Genomic DNA, 12,486 nt, shown 5'->3' with positions numbered 1-12,486 from the left:
AAATCCTGAATCCGCGCCGATACACACCCCCCCCCCCAAATAAAAATTCCAGAGGCTCCCCTGTAGTTTTTCTACATTGCTCCCCCCCCCCCCCCCGCAAAAGGTCCCTATTTTCTCATTGTTTTACATCATCAACAACAACAACAACAATAATATTTATTATAAAACTCCAAAATTGGTTTGTTTTTATAAATAATATATCTGCCCCGGCAAAATATTTGAAGTGAGTATGTAGATAAAGATCATCAGACTTTATTACACTGATGAGGTGTATTGGGTTCTCTTCACTTTGTCTCTTTCTGGCTCTCTTTCTCTTTCTCTCTCTCTCTCTCTCTCTCATTGGGACTGAAAAAGTATTGAATGTAATAATGTTTGGATAAATAGATAAAACAGGATTCCTGTCCTTCTTGTACTTCGTAAATATAATACTTTACCTTGCTTTACAAGTTATTGCAAGCTCATTGTATAGATCAATTAAGAGAATAGCAATAATATGGACTTTGAGTGAGATCAAAATGGGTTTGACATCATTTTTTCTTTTTCAAAGATTAAAAAAAAGCAACAACTGGGTGTCGAACCCGATACCTTCCAGTTACCAGCGATTGCCTACCCACTAGACTAAAGTGTCACATTGCTAATCTCCATGTTTTTTTTTCATACTTATACTTATTGTTGTAGATGTAGCAAAAGAAAAAAAAAGCAACAGCTGGGTGTCGAACCCGATACCTTCCAGTTACCAGGCGATTGCCTACCCACTAGACTAAAGAGTCACATTGCTAATCTCCATTTTTTTTTTTCATACTTATACTTATTGTTGTAGATGTAGCAAAAGAAAAAAACGCAACAGCTGGGGGTCGAACCCGATACCTTCCAGTTATCAGGCGATTGCCTACCCACTAGACTAATTTTTTTTTATTTCAGCACATTAAGTTTTCAAATTGATTTCAGTTTGGGCCCCCCTAAGAAATCCTGAATCCGCGCCGATACCCACCCCCCCCCCCCCAAATAAAAATTCCAAGGCTCCCCTGTAGTTTTTTCTACATTGCTCCCCCCCCCCCCCCCGCAAAAGGTCCCTATTTTCTCATTGTTTTACATCATCAACAACAACAACAACAATAATATTTTTATAAAACTCTCCAAATTGGTTTGTTTTTATAAATAATAATATCTGCCCGGCAAAATATTTGAAGTGAGTATGTAGATAAAGATCATCAGACTTTATTACACTGATGAGGTTGTATTGGGTTCTCTTCACTTGTCTCTTTCTGGCTCTCTTTCTCTTCTCTCTCTCTCTCTCTCTCTCTCTCTCATTGGGACTGGAAAAAGTATTGAATGTAATAATGTTTGATAAATAGATAAAACAGGATTCCTGTCCTTCTTGTACTTCGTAAATATAATACTTTACCTTGCTTACAAGTTAATTGCAAGCTCATTGTATAGATCAATTAAGAGATAGCAATAAATATGGACTTTGAGTGAGATCAAAATGGGTTTAACATCAGTTTTTCTTTTCAAAGATTAAAAAAAAAAGCAACAGCTGGGTGTCGAACCCGATACCTTCCAGTTACCAGGCGATTGCCTACCCACTAGACTAAAGTGTCACATTGCTAATCTCCATGTATTCTTCATACTTACACTATGTAGCAAAGATGTTTTCTGACTAATTCAGAGAGTCGCTTGTTAAAGAAAGAGTATTACATGCTATTTTTTCTTTGTTGAGGGGGGGGTGTCCCCTTTAAAAAGAGATGACAAGTCAATATTATGGAGTGAAGAAGAAAAAATAACATGGGTTTATATAAAGGAAACTGAGACTCGAACCGAGTACATTACATTGTGAAGTGATCACTTTTATCCACAAGACCATTTTGCCTCACCGTGATAACTGGTTCGCTTTTTGTTGTTAACACTTTCTGCATGCTAATGACTTTACAAAATGTGCCGATTTACTGATTTGACGCTTTCGGGATGCATTATTATCATTATTTTTGTAGTCCGATGTTGTGAAGATTGCCCGTATTTTTTTCTTTCAGTTACTGATATTACTGATATAATAGTGAGGTTTTATGTTTATTTCATTTAATTTGCAAACTCCTGACTTAACTTAAAGTGATATGACAAGAGGCCACTGCCCTCACATAGTATAATGAATAGAACACGGGTCTATTCAATTCAGTATATGCTACGAATTCTATAACAGGGCACCAATGAATAGGGAAGCTTGGCTATTCGATTCTGTTTTCAATAGCTTGCACCTGCAATTTTTGAATAGTTACGTAACAAACTACTCAGCTCTTTCTGACATGGCATCAATAATATTAGTGAATTGAAACAACCTGACCCTCCCTTCATTGAGCGACTTTTGTTTGGTCAAATGCGAGGATTACCAAAGAGGAGGTAATATAGCATTCCTGACATTGCAACAATGACCGCGTTATTTTGATGCATTGTCCCTAAACTACCGAAGAGGCTCTTTGTCCTTGTCTGGGAGGACAAGCACTTTAGACTGGGGCTGTAGTCTCATTTAAGAAAGAAAACAATTTTGGGACAGTTCAAAATAATGCTTGGAAATGGAAATTCAAATGATACCGTTTTAAAAACCAGAAAGATATGGTTTGAGGACAAGAAGCAGGATGTAATTCATTGCTCGGCAATCTTGACTGTATTTAAAACAGAGCATCCAATATACCTGATATTTAATAGTACTGTACAATGTCAATTAAATAAAATAACTAAATAAACAAACAAATAATGGACCTCTTTAGCCAGACTGTGGATTTTTATTGTTGAGCACTAAATGATTCTGCTCGGTCATACAGGCTAGGTGGGGGAATGCTTGCAATAGACTTAAATTTGAAAGGCCCTTTGTATCACTTCGTGCAAAATGACATAGGGCGCTTCTAATAAACTTATACGAGAAGTAAGACCCTGTTCATCATTGTTTTGGTTTGTTTACAGACTAAAAAGGGATAGTACGGGACTGTAGAGAGTGAATAAAACTAGGAAATTATAATTGAAAATGTAAAACAACGTTGTAAACCTAGCAATAAGAGGCTCTTGAATCCAGTTTTTAAATGGACATAGCTTTGGGGCTATCCGCTATCGCCGCCAGGCTACGCTGTCGATTGCCAGCTAGCTGTCGATTGCCAGCTAGCTGTCGATTGCCAGCTAGCTGTCGATTGCCAGCTAGCTGTCGATTGCCGCTAGCTGTCGATTGCCAGCTAGCTGTCGATGGCTAGCTGTCGATTGCCAGCTAGCTGTCGATTGCCAGCTAGCTGTCGATTGCCAGCTAGCTGTCGATTGCCAGCTAGCTGTCGATTGCCAGCTAGCTGTCGATTGCCAGCTAGCTGTCGATTGCCAGCTAGCTGTCGATTGCCAGCTAGCTGTCGTTGCCAGCTAGCTGTCGATTGCCAGCTAGCTGTCGATTGCCAGCTAGCTGTCGATTGCCAGCTAGCTGTCGATTGCCAGCTAGCTGCCACATGGGACCCCCCCTGGCGATTAATGTGGGTGGGGGGGGGGGGATTTTTCAAATTTTCGAGGGCCAAAACAAAAAAATAGTGCTCTCTACTACCCCCCTCCCCCTTCCCCACTACCACTGAGTGAAATATCGGCCGGCACGATTTTTTTTTTATTTCAGCACATTAAATTTCAATTGATTTCAAATTTGGGCCCCCCTAAGAAATCCTGAATCCGCGCCGATACACACCCCCCCCCCCCCCAATAAAAAATTCCAAGGCTCCCCTGTAGTTTTTTCTACATTGCTCCCCCCCCCCCGCAAAAGGTCCCTATTTTCTCATTGTTTTACATCATCAACAACAACACAACAATAATATTTATTATAAACTCCAAAATTGGTTTGTTTTTATAAATAATAATATCTGCCCGGCAAAATATTTGAAGTGAGTATGTAGATAAAGATCATCAGACTTTATTACACTGATGAGGTGTATTGGGTTCTCTTCACTTGTCTCTTTCTGGCTCTCTTTCTCTTTCTCTCTCTCTCTCTCTCTCTCATTGGGACTGAAAAAGTATTGAATGTAATAATGTTTGATAAATAGATAAAACAGGATTCCTTCCTGTCCTTCTTGTACTTCGTAATATAATACTTTACCTTGCTTACAAGTTATTGCAAGCTCATTGTATAGATCAATTAAGAGAATAGCAATAAATATGGACTTTGAGTGAGATCAAAATGGGTTTGACATCAGTTTTTTCTTTTTCAAAGATTAAAAAAAAAGCAACAACTGGGTGTCGAACCCGATACCTTCCAGTTACCAGCGATTGCCTACCCACTAGACTAAAGTGTCACATTGCTAATCTCCATGTTTTTTTTTTCATACTTATACTTATTGTTGTAGATGTAGCAAAAGAAAAAAAAAGCAACAGCTGGGTGTCGAACCCGATACCTTCCAGTTACCAGGCGATTGCCTACCCACTAGACTAAAGAGTCACATTGCTAATCTCCATGTTTTTTTTTCATACTTATACTTATTTGTTGTAGATGTAGCAAAAGAAAAAAACGCAACAGCTGGGGGTCGAACCCGATACCTTCCAGTTATCAGCGATTGCCTACCCACTAGACTAATTTTTTTTATTTCAGCACATTAAGTTTCAAATTGATTTCAAGTTTTGGGCCCCCCCCTAAGAAATCCTGAATCCGCGCCGATACCCACCCCCCCCCCCCCCCAAATAAAAATTCCAAGGCTCCCCTGTAGTTTTTTCTACATTGCTCCCCCCCCCCCGCAAAGGTCCCTATTTTCTCATTGTTTTACATCATCAACAACAACAACAACAATAATATTTATTATAAAACTCCAAATTGGTTTGTTTTTATAAATAATAATATCTGCCCGGCAAAATATTTGAAGTGAGTATGTAGATAAAGATCATCAGACTTTATTACACTGATGAGGTGTATTGGGTTCTCTTCACTTGTCTCTTTCTGGCTCTCTTTCTCTTTCTCTCTCTCTCTCTCTCTCTCTCTCTCTCATTGGACTGAAAAAGTATTGAATGTAATAATGTTTGATAAATAGATAAACAGGATTCCTGTCCTTCTTGTACTTCGTAAATATAATATTTTCCTTGCTTACAAGTTATTGCAAGCTCATTGTATAGATCAATTAAGAGAATAGCAATAAATATGGACTTTGAGTGAGATCAAAATGGGTTTAACATCAGTTTTTCTTTTTCAAAGATTAAAAAAAAAAGCAACAGCTGGGTGTCGAACCCGATACCTTCCAGTTACCAGGCGATTGCCTACCACACTAGACTAAAGTGTCACATTGCTAATCTCCATGTATTCTTCATACTTACACTATGTAGCAAAAGATGTTTTCTGACTAATTCAGAGAGTCGCTTGTTAAAGAAAGTATTACATGCTATTTTTTCTTTGTTGAGGGGGGGTGGTCCCCTTTAAAAAAGAGATGACAAGTCAATATTATGGAGTGAAGAAGAAAAAATAACATGGGTTTATATAAGGAGAAACTGAGACTCGAACCGAGTACATTACATTGTGAAGTGATCACTTTTATCCACAAGACCATTTGCCTCACCGTGATAACTGGTTCGCTTTTTGTTGTTAACACTTTCTCTGCATGCTAATGACTTTACAAAATGTGCCGATTTACTGATTTTGACGCTTTCGGGATGCATTATTATCATTATTTTTGTAGTCCGATGTTTTGAAGATTGCCCGTATTTTTTTCTTTCAGTTACTGATATTACTGATATAATAGTGAGGTTTTATGTTTATTTCATTTAATTTGCAAACTCCTGACTTAAACTTAAAGTGATATGACAAGAGGCCACTGCCCTCACATAGTATAATGAATAGAACACGGGTCTATTCAATTCAGTATATGCTACGAATTCTATAACAGGGCACCAATGAATAGGGAAGCTTGGCTATTCGATTCTGTTTTCAATAGCTTGCACCTGCAATTTTTGAATAGTTACGTAACAACTACTCAGCTCTTTCTGACATGGCATCAATAATATTAGTGAATTGAAAACAACCTGACCCTCCCTTCATTGAGCGACTTTTGTTTGGTCAAATGCGAGGATTACCAAAGAGGAGGTAATAATAGCATTCCTGACATTGCAACAATGACCGCGTTATTTTGATGCATTGTCCCTAAACCTACCGAAGAGGCTCTTTGTCCTTGTCTGGGGAGGACAAGCACTTTAGACTGGGGCTGTAGTCTCATTTAAAGAAAGGAAAACAATTTTGGGAACAGTTTCAAAATAATGCTTGGAAATGGAAATTCAAATGATACCGTTTTAAAACCAGAAAGATATGGTTTGAGGACAAGAAGCAGGATGTAATTCATTGCTCGGCAATCTTGACTGTATTTAAAACAGAGCATCCAATATATCTGATATTTAATAGTACTGTACATGTCAATTAATAAAATAACTAAATAAACACAAATAATGGACCTCTTTAGCCAAGACTGTGGATTTTTTATTGTTGAGCACTAAATGATTCTGCTCGGTCATACAGGCTAGGTGGGGTAATGCTTGCAATAGACTTAATTTGAAAGGCCCTTTGTATCACTTCGTGCAAAATGACATAGGGCGCTTCTATAAACTTATACGAGAAGTAAGACCCTGTTCATCATTGTTTTGGTATGTTTACAGACTAAAAAAGGGATAGTAACGGGACTGTAGAGAGTGAATAAACTAGGAAATTATAATTGAAAATGTAAAACAACGTTGTAAACCTAGCAATAAGAGGCTCTTGAATCCAGTTTTTAAATGGACATAGCTTTGGGGCTATCCGCTATCGCCGCCAGGCTACGCTGTCGATTGCCACTAGCTGTCGATTGCCAGCTAGCTGTCGATTGCCAGCTAGCTGTCGATTGCCAGCTAGCTGTCGATTGCCAGCTAGCTGTCGATTGCCAGCTAGCTGTCGATTGCCAGCTAGCTGTCGATTGCCTCTAGCGTCGATTGCCAGCTAGCTGTCGATTGCCAGCTAGCTGTCGATTGCCAGCTAGCTGTCGATTGCCAGCTAGCTGTCGATTGCCAGCTAGCTGTCGATTGCCAGCTAGCTGTCGATTGCCAGCTAGCTGTCGATTGCCAGCTAGCTGTCGATTGCCACTAGCTGTCGATTGCCAGCTAGCTGTCGATTGCCAGCTAGCTGTCGATTGCCAGCTAGCTGTCGATTGCCAGCTAGCTGTCGATTGCCAGCTAGCTGTCGATTGCCAGCTAGCTGTCGATTGCCAGCTAGCTGTCGATTGCCAGCTAGCTGTCGATGCCAGCTATCTGTCGATTGCCAGCTAGCTGCCAAGATGGGACTCCCCCTGGCGATTAATGTGGGTGGGGGGGGGGATTTTTTCAAATTTTCGAGGGCCAAACAAAAATAGTGCTCTCTACCCCCCCCCCTCCCCTTCCCCCACTACCACTGAGTGAAATATCGGCCGGCACGATTTTTTTTTTATTTCAGCACATTAAATTTTCAAATTGATTTCAAGTTTGGGCCCCCTAAGAAATCCTGAATCCGCGCCGATACACACCCCCCCCCCCCAAATAAAAATTCCAAAGCTCCCCTGTAGTTTTTTTCTACATTGCTCCCCCCCCCCCGCAAAAGGTCCCTATTTTCTCATTGTTTTTACATCATCAACAACAACAACAACAATAATATTTATTATAAACTCCAAATTGGTTTGTTTTTTATAAATATAATATCTGCCCGCAAAATATTTGAAGTGAGTATGTAGATAAAGATCATCAGACTTTATTACACTGATGAGGTGTATTGGTTCTCTTCACTTGTCTCTTTCTGGCTCTCTTTCTCTTTCTCTCTCTCTCTCTCTCTCTCATTGGGACTGAAAAAGTATTGAATGTAATAATGTTTGATAAATAGATAAAACAGGATTCCTGTCCTTCTTGTACTTCGTAAATATAATACTTTACCTTGCTTACAAGTTAATTGCAAGCTCATTGTATAGATCAATTAAGAGAATAGCAATAAATATGGACTTTGAGTGAGATCAAAATGGGTTTTGACATCAGTTTTTTTTTTTCAAAGATTAAAAAAAGCAACAACTGGGTGTCGAACCCGATACCTTCCAGTTACCAGGCGATTGCCTACCCACTAGACTAAAGTGTCACATTGCTAATCTCCATGTTTTTTTTTTCATACTTATACTTATTGTTGTAGATGTAGCAAAAGAAAAAAAAAAGCAACAGCTGGGTGTCGAACCCGATACCTTCCAGTTACCAGGCGATTGCCTACCCACTAGACTAAAGAGTCACATTGCTAATCTCCATGTTTTTTTTTCATACTTATACTTATTGTTGTAGATGTAGCAAAAGAAAAAAACGCAACAGCTGGGGGTTCGAACCCGATACCTTCCAGTTATCAGCGATTGCCTACCCACTAGACTAATTTTTTTTTATTTCAGCACATTAAGTTTCAATTGATTTCAAGTTTGGGCCCCCCTAAGAAATCCTGAATCCGCGCCGATACCCACCCCCCCCCCCCCCAAATAAAAATTCCAAGGCTCCCCTGTAGTTTTTTCTACATTGCTCCCCCCCCCCCCCCGCAAAAGGTCCCTATTTTCTCATTGTTTTACATCATCAACAACACAACAACAATAATTTTATTATAAAACTCCAAATTGGTTTGTTTTTTATAATATAATAATCTGCCCGGCAAAATATTTGAAGTGAGTATGTAGATAAAGATCATCAGACTTTATTACACTGATGAGGTGTATTGGGTTCTCTTCACTTGTCTCTTTCTGGCTCTCTTTCTCTTTCTCTCTCTCTCTCTCTCTCTCTCTCATTGGGACTGAAAAAGTATTGAATGTAATAATGTTTGATAAATAGATAAAACAGGATTCCTGTCCTTCTTGTACTTCGTAAATATAATATTTTCCTTGCTTACAAGTTAATTGCAAGCTCATTGTATAGATCAATTAAGAGAATAGCAATAAATATGGACTTTGAGTGAGATCAAAATGGGTTTAACATCAGTTTTTTCTTTTTCAAAGATTAAAAAAAAGCAACAGCTGGGTGTCGAACCCGATACCTTCCAGTTACCAGGCGATTGCCTACCCACTAGACTAAAGTGTCACATTGCTATCTCCATGTATTCTTCATACTTACACTATGTAGCAAAAGATGTTTTCTGACTAATTCAGAGAGTCGCTTGTTAAAGAAAGAGTATTACATGCTATTTTTTCTTTGTTGAGGGGGGGGTGTCCCCTTTAAAAAAGAGATGACAAGTCAATATTATGGAGTGAAGAAGAAAAAATAACATGGTTTATATAAGGAGAAACTGAGACTCGAACCGAGTACATTACATTGTGAAGTGATCACTTTTATCCACAAGACCATTTTGCCTCACCGTGATAACTGGTTCGCGCTTTTTGTTGTTACACTTTCTGCATGCTAATGACTTTACAAATGTGCCGATTTACTGATTTGACGCTTTCGGGATGCATTATTATCATTATTTTTGTAGTCCGATGTTGTGAAGATTGCCCGTATTTTTTTCTTTCAGTTACTGATATTACTGATATAATAGTGAGGTTTTATGTTTATTTCATTTAATTTGCAAACTCCTGACTTAAACTTAAAGTGATATGACAAGAGGCCACTGCCCTCACATAGTATAATGAATAGAACACACGGGTCTATTCAATTCAGTATATGCTACGAATTCTATAACATGCACCAATGAATAGGGAAGCTTGGCTATTCGATTCTGTTTTCAATAGCTTGCACCTGCAATTTTTGAATAGTTACGTAACAAACTACTCAGCTCTTTCTGACTGGCATCAATAATATTAGTGAATTGAAACAAACCTGACCCTCCCTTCATTGAGCGACTTTTGTTTGGTCAAATGCGAGGATTACCAAAGAGGGGGTAATAATAGCATTCCTGACATTGCAACAATGACCGCGTTATTTTGATGCATTGTCCCTAAACCTACCGAAGAGGCTCTTTGTCCTTGTCTGGGAGGACAAGCACTTTAGACTGGGGCTGTAGTCTCATTTAAAGAAAGGAAAACAATTTTGGGACAGTTCAAAATAATGCTTGGAAATGGAAATTCAAATGATACCGTTTTAAAAACCAGAAAGATATGGTTTGAGGACAAGAACAGGATGTAATTCATTGCTCGGCAATCTTGACTGTATTTAAAACAGAGCATCCCAATATATCTGATATTTAATAGTACTGTACAATGTCAATTAAATAAAATAACTAAATAAACAAACAAATAATGGACCCTCTTTTAGCCAAGACTGTGGATTTTATTGTTTGGCACATAAATGATTCTGCTCGGTCATACAGGCTAGGTGGGGGAATGCTTGCAATAGACTTAAATTTGAAAGGCCCTTTGTATCACTTCGTGCAAAATGACATAGGGGCGCTTCTAATAAACTTATACGAGAAGTAAGACCCTGTTCATCATTGTTTTGGTATGTTTACAGACTAAAAAAGGATAGTACGGGACTGTAGAGAGTGATAAAACTAGGAAATTATAATTGAAAATGTAAACAACGTTGTAAACCTAGCAATAAGAGGCTCTTGAATCCATTTTTTAAATGGACATAGCTTGGGGCTATCCGCTATCGCCGCCAGGCTACGCTGTCGATTGCCAGCTAGCTGTCGATTGCCAGCTAGCTGTCGATTGCCAGCTAGCTGTCGATTGCCAGCTAGCTGTCGATTGCCACTAGCTGTCGATTGCCAGCTAGCTGTCGATTGCCAGCTAGCTGTCGATTGCCAGCTAGCTGTCGATTGCCAGCTAGCTGTCGATTGCCAGCTAGCTGTCGATTGCCAGCTAGCTGTCGATTGCCAGCTAGCTGTCGATTGCCAGCTGATAGCTGTCGATTGCCAGCTAGCTGTCGATTGCCAGCTAGCTGTCGATTGCCAGCTAGCTGTCGATTGCCAGCTAGCTGTCGATTGCCAGCTAGCTGCCCAAGATGGGACCCCCCCTGGCGATTAATGTGGTGGGGGGGGGGGGATTTTTCAAATTTTTCGAGGGCCAAACAAAAAATAGTGCTCTCTACCCCCCCCCCCCCCCCCCCCCCCCACCCCCCCCCCCCTCCCCCTTCCCCCACTATACCACTGAGTGAAATATCGGCCGGCACGATTTTTTTTTTTATTTCAGCACATTAAATTTCAATTGATTTCAAGTTTGGGCCCCCCTAAGAAATCCTGAATCCGCGCCGATACACACCCCCCCCCCCCCCCCAAAATAAAAATTCCAAGGCTCCCCTGTAGTTTTTTTCTACATTGCTCCCCCCCCCCCCCGCAAAAGGTCCCTATTTTCTCATTGTTTTACATCATCACAACAACAACACAATAATATTTATTATAAAACTCCAAAATTGGTTTGTTTTTATAAATAATATATCTGCCCGGCAAAATATTTGAAGTGAGTATGTAGATAAAGATCATCAGACTTTATTACACTGATGAGGTGTATTGGGTTCTCTTCACTTGTCTCTTTCTGGCTCTCTTTCTCTTTCTCTCTCTCTCTCTCTCTCTCTCTCTCTCTATTGGGACTGAAAAAGTATTGAATGTAATAATGTTTGATAATAGATAAAACAGGATCCTGTCCTTCTTGTACTACTTCGTAAATATAATACTTTACCTTGCTTACAAGTTAATTGCAAGCTCATTTTATAGATCAATTAAGAGAATAGCAATAAATATGGACTTTGAGTGAGATCAAAATGGGTTTGACATCAGTTTTTCTTTTTCAAAGATTAAAAAAAAAAGCAACAGCTGGGTGTCGAACCCGATACCTTCCAGTTACCAGGCGATTGCCTACCCACTAGACTAAAGTGTCACATTGCTAATCTCCATGTTTTTTTTTTCATACTTATACTTATTGTTGTAGATGTAGCAAAAGAAAAAAAAGCAACAGCTGGGTGTCGAACCCGATACCTTCCAGTTACCAGGCGATTGCCTACCCACTAGACTAAAGATTCACATTGCTAATCTCCATGTTTTTTTTTCATACTTATACTTATTGTTGTAGATGTAGCAAAAGAAAAAAACGCAACAGCTGGGGGTCGAACCCGATACCTTCCATTTATCAGGCGATTGCCTACCCACTAGACTAATTTTTTTTTATTTCAGCACATTAAGTTTTCAAATTGATTTCAAGTTTGGGCCCCCTAATAAATCCTGAATCCGCGCCGATACCCACCCCCCCCCCCCAAATAAAAATTCCAAGGCTCCCCTGTAGTTTTTTCTACATTGCTCCCCCCCCCCCCCCGCAAAAGGTCCCTATTTTCTCATGTTTTACATCATCAACACAACAACAACAATAATATTTTATTATAAAACTCCAAATTGGTTTGTTTTTATAAATATAATATCTGCCCGGCAAAATATTTGAAGTGAGTATGTAGATAAAGATCATCAAACTTTATTACACTGATGAGGTGTATTGGGTTCTCTTCACTTGTCTCTTTTCTGGCTCTCTTCTCTTTCTCTCTCTCTCTCTCTCTCTCATTGGGACTGAA

The sequence above is a fragment of the Strongylocentrotus purpuratus genome, unplaced genomic scaffold, assembly GCF_000002235.5.
Source record: "Strongylocentrotus purpuratus isolate Spur 01 unplaced genomic scaffold, Spur_5.0 spur5_scaffold_18, whole genome shotgun sequence".
Lineage (NCBI taxonomy): Eukaryota > Metazoa > Echinodermata > Echinoidea > Camarodonta > Strongylocentrotidae > Strongylocentrotus > Strongylocentrotus purpuratus.
This window is presented reverse-complemented; position numbering follows the sequence as displayed.